Source organism: Tupaia chinensis, unplaced genomic scaffold (genome assembly GCF_000334495.1).
Source record: "Tupaia chinensis unplaced genomic scaffold, TupChi_1.0 Scaffold143675_1, whole genome shotgun sequence".
Taxonomy (NCBI): Eukaryota; Metazoa; Chordata; class Mammalia; order Scandentia; family Tupaiidae; genus Tupaia; species Tupaia belangeri.
Genome location: NW_006203523.1, coordinates 167,186 through 172,287, shown reverse-complemented (window position 1 = coordinate 172,287; position 5,102 = coordinate 167,186). Strand labels below are relative to the sequence as shown.

The window sequence follows — 5,102 nt, the reverse complement described above, 5'->3', positions numbered from 1 at the left end:
ATTATCTGTTGAAGATATTTTGTAATTTTATCAACTGTACTAGGGAGAAATGTTCACCTGTTGAAATATCCATTTTGTAAGCCAAATAATAATGTGATTGAATGTATAAAAGAAAATGAAATGAAAAAAACTTTTTTAAAAAAACTGTGAAAACCAAAACATCGTGGTACTGGAAAAAAAAAAAAAAAACAGATGGGTAGATCAAAGGAGCATCATTTATGGTCCAAAAATAAACCCCAAAACATACACTCATCTGATGCTTGACAGAGGGCACAAGATGATCCAATGGGAAAAAGAAACTCTCTTAAGCAAATGGTGCTTGAAAAACTGGTTATTCATCTTTAGAAGAATGAAACTGGAACCTTATCTCTCACCACTAACAAAATTAACTCAAAATGGATTAAGGATCTAAAGATAAAACCTCAAACTATAAAACTACTGATGGAAAACACAGAGAAAAGTCTTGGAGACATTGGAGTAGGCAAAGATTTCTTAAACAAGTTCCCCCAAAGCATAGGCAATAGTCCCAGAAATAAACAAGTGGGACTGCAATAGGCTAAAAAGCATCTGCACAGCAAAAGAAATTATAACCAGAGAGTGAGGAGACAAGAGTGAGACAATATATTTATAAACTATACCTCAGATAAGGGACTGATAACCAGAATATAACATATCTAGGAATAAACTTAACCTCCCCAAAATGAAAGCAGCTTGCTCACCAAAATAAATAAATAAATAAATAATCAATCCAATTAAAAGATGGGAAAATGTGTTGAACAGACAACTCTCCAAGGAAGACATATGAATGGCCAAAACGCGTGTGAAAGCATAGCCAGCATCTCTAATCTTAAAATGCAAATTAAAACCACAAAGAAATACCGCTTAATCCCAGTCAGAATGGCTGAGATTAAAAAAATAAAGAATGAGGGAACCAGCAGTTAGTGTAATGGCTATGTCGCTGGACTCCCACGTAGTCGACCACGGTTTGCGTCCCGGACCCGGTGGCTTAAAACTCACGCCGGGCGCGTGTGCGTGCGTGCCCAAGATCCCGAGAGGAGAATGGAGGAGAAGGGATTGCGGCGTGACCATCCCCCCTGGGGGGTGATTTCTCACTTTCTGTCTCTCTGTCTCTCTCTGTCTGTCTGGCGAGTGCACGCGTCCTATAGCCAAAACCTCTCCAAATAAATAAATAAATAAATAAAATAAAGAATGATAAGTGTTAGTGAGGCTGTGATGCAAAGGGAACTCTCCTACTGTTCTTGGGAATGTAAATTAGTACAACCCCAGTGGAGAATAATATAGATATTTTTCAGAAACTTACAAATAGAGCTACCATACAACATAGTCATTTCACTTTTACATATTTACCCAAAGGAAAAGAAAAACCCACAGTCAGAAAAACATGTGCACATCCATGTTTATTGCACCATTGTTTATAATTGCTAAAACTTGGGATCAACCAAATGTTAAAAAATAGATGAGCAGATTGAAAAAAATGTGGCATATGTACTCTATGGAACACTACTTTACTATAGAAAAATAGGACCCTGACATTTGATGCAAAATGCATGAATATGGAAGACTTAATGCTAAGTGAAGGAAGCCAGACTATGGAAGACAGACTTTTTCCCCACTCAATATACTCCAAATATCTGTGCTTTATAGCAGAAACTGAAAGATTGGAAGATATAATAGCAGGGAGGGCAACTGTAGATACTAATGATAGTAAGAGAGGATAATAGGAAATGGGTAATGGGGGAGGGAGTAAAGGGAACAGGAAAAAAACCAAACAATACATTTAACTGACACAAAAATGAAAAATTATTTGCTCATGATGATGTAGATGGTTATGTCTTTTTCTTAACTAATATGCAGTGTATTCATGCTGAGAAAATCATGTTGTACACTGTGAAGATGTATAGTGGGGTGAGCATGTATAGTGGTTAAGGTGTTGTACTCCCATGTGGCTGACCATGGTTTGAGTCTCAGACATGGCAGCTTGAAATTCATACCAGGTGCCTGTGCATGAGCCAAAATCCTGAGAGGTGAATGGAGAAGGTATTGTAACATGGCCATCCTCTCAGAGGGGGTGATTTCTCACTTTCTGTCCTTCTTTCTCTCTGGTGAGTGCACATGCCTTATAGCAAAAATCTTTTTTAAAAAGTATAGTGATTAAGTGTAAATAATAAATATATTTTAAATAAATAAATAAATTACTATCATACTTTCAAATGTGGAAGTTTCTAGGGAGTATGAGAGTGGTTTTGATGATGGCCTCTATTCCCTCCACATAATTACAATGAGATTCTACCAGTGTACTTTCTTGCAAATAAAGTCTTGTTTTTTAATAGAAATGAGGAGATATGTTGGTCTAGGTGGATTTTGTCAGTGGTTATTGTTTTCCCCAACCAGAAATGTAGGAGAGCTTACAAAACTTTATTTAACTCAAACTAGAGTAATAAATCTTCCATATTTAAGTATATTCCTTGCCCAATAATTCAGAGGAAAGCCCCAAAATGATTAGCAAAGAAAAAAATGAAGGAATTAACACACTCTTTTAATTTCTTTAAACTATTTTTAAGGTTTAAAAAGTGTTTAAAGTTTGTAATTCCTATTGGGAAAACATTATCTGAATGAATACCCGAACGGCAAACCACTGTAAAATGCTTCAGCTACATTAGGGGTAGGGATTATCTTCAAAGCACCCCAGCTTTCTTGATGAGAAGGTCAGAGGTACACTGGTTTGTATTATTTCAACATCCATTAGGTGACCTAGGTTGCTTATCTTTCAGCAAGGGTTTTACTTTGTCAAAAGGACATTATGCTTGACCTCCAAACTTGTCTGACAATTTACTGATGAGATTTATAACCTATGGGTTGCTCTGATATTTTGACATATTTGCGGAGTTCTGGGCCACATCCTGGAAGGCCACCATAACTTCAGGATCCTGCATGGCTGCAAGAATCTCTGGATCACTAAGAAATTCCTGCCATTCCAGGCATACCCCCTCCCATTCCAGGCATTCCTCCTGGAAAACTACCAGGCATTCCCCCAGGAAAGCCACCTGGAAAAGAGCCATACTGAGCTCCTGATTGTCCTCTGGCTTCTTCCTCCCTCTGGGCTCTCTCATGCCCTTCTTGAGCCTTCTTAACTCTTTCTATTCTTTCTTTGATCTCTCGCTGTTCACGTTGTTGCTCATACTTTCTCCTATGTCCTGCAATTTTCTGGGCCCTTGGTTGAACTTCTTTCAACATGGCACTAGCATCTTCATCATAATCCAGTTTACAAGCAAGGGCAAGATCATGTGCTGCTTCTTCCCAATGGCCCAGAAGTCTGTGAGCTTTTCCTTGCCACTTGTAAGGTTGAGCTGAATCAGGATTTATTTCAATGACTCTATTACAGTCTCGAATGGCAGCATTTGGCTTCTGTAATTTGATGAAGACACTGGCTCTCTTGGTATATAAAATAGCCAAGCGTGGGTTCAGCTTGATAGCCTCTGTAAACAAGTCAATGGCTTTCTGTAGTTCACCATCATTTAGGGCTTCGATGGCAGCTACTTTCTTATCACTTGCCTGATCCATCATCTCCTCAGTTATCTCTACATTTTCATCTCTCATTTCTTGAGGGGCATCAGTGTCTGGTTCAATCACACCTTCATTGTCAATTTCTAGATCACTTTCCTCACTTGATGGTTTCTCTGTCTTTATGTTTTCCTCCGCCTTCTTACTATCTGTTTTTTCTTCCTTGATATGCTCTTCAGATTTAGCTTTCTGAGTAGCTGGTGGTACTTTACCCCCAATGCTCTCCACCCACTCTCTCAGGAAACGCATCTCCTTGGTGTGCAGAACGCTTGGATCCTGCTTACACATTTTCACAAAGGCCAGGAGCTCGCTCACTTTGTGGGGGTCCATGGCTGGGAAGCGGCGAGAGGAAGGGAATGCAGCTGAGGAGGCTGGAGCGCAACATCAGGCCGAGGTGCTGGCTCAGCGTGACCATGTACAATCTTCCTCAGTATTCTTCATAGGATTTCTGGAGGAAAGGTCTTAAAAATAGTGGAAACCCACTTATGCTTAAAAATCAGCACTGGGGTTTATGCTAATCTAAAATCAACCTTTAACAGTTAGCTAAGTATTTTTAGTTTAACCTTCTTACAGCTTATTGTTCAGTGGCATTTATACTGTGTAGACAATAATAATCCAGTACTGTTCTCTGCAGCTTTATCTCTCCAGAATCAGATTAATTTTTCCCTTTGACCCTGGTTCTCTGATAGGTTCAAGAAAAATTGTTAATTTCCATTTTATTAACATTTTTCTTGTACAAATCAGAGTGATGTTCTTTTCACATTTATATATCTTCCAGAAGAAATCTGTAACTGCTGTTAACAAACTTTTAAAGAGCTTTTTTGTAAAACAAAAACATTATATGATGGGAACAGAACAGGTCTTCTGCAAGAGACAACTCCATGGCTCCTGCAATCTAGCCATTTTGGGGGAAATGGAGAAATGAAGAGGTCCCACTGATAATTTGGCCTCCAGTATACAAAACTCGCATGGAGAGGTGGAAGGGAACAGAACAGGCCTTCTGCAAGAGACAGCTCCACAGACAGCTCCATGGCTCCTGCGATCTAGCCATTTGGGGAGAAAGGAAGATGTCCCACTGATAATTCGGCCTCCAGCATACAAAACTCGCGTGATTGAACTTCCAAGTTTGGGAAGAATCTGACCATCCACCAGATGACTAGAAATCACTGCAGGACCACAAGAAATATGGGGAAGCAGGAAAAATACCTCTCCTCCAAGGGAAAAGGATAACTCCCCTTCATCCACACACAGTTCAATGGAAATCATGGAAATGTCTGATAAAGAATTCAGAACATTCATAATGGCAAAGCTAACAGAGATGGAAGAGAAGAGAGACAAGAAACTGCTGAAGAGGAAGGAGAAAGGAGTTGAAAAGTTCCAGGAGGTGAGGAAATTCATGCAAGATCTAAAAGAGGAATTTCACACTTTATAAAAGAATCAGATGGAACTGTTAGAGATGAAGGCTATAATACAAGAAGTCAAAATTTCCCTTGAAAGTATTAAAAGCAGACTAGATCATA

At 39.1% G+C, this 5,102-nt stretch overlaps 1 pseudogene; it reads right to left on the bottom strand.

Moving 5' to 3' along the window:
* Positions 1-2,819: 2,819 nt before the first annotated feature.
* LOC102480111 (hsc70-interacting protein pseudogene) lies at positions 2,820-3,912 on the bottom strand (annotated as a pseudogene).
* Between the last annotated feature and the right edge of the window lie 1,190 nt (positions 3,913-5,102).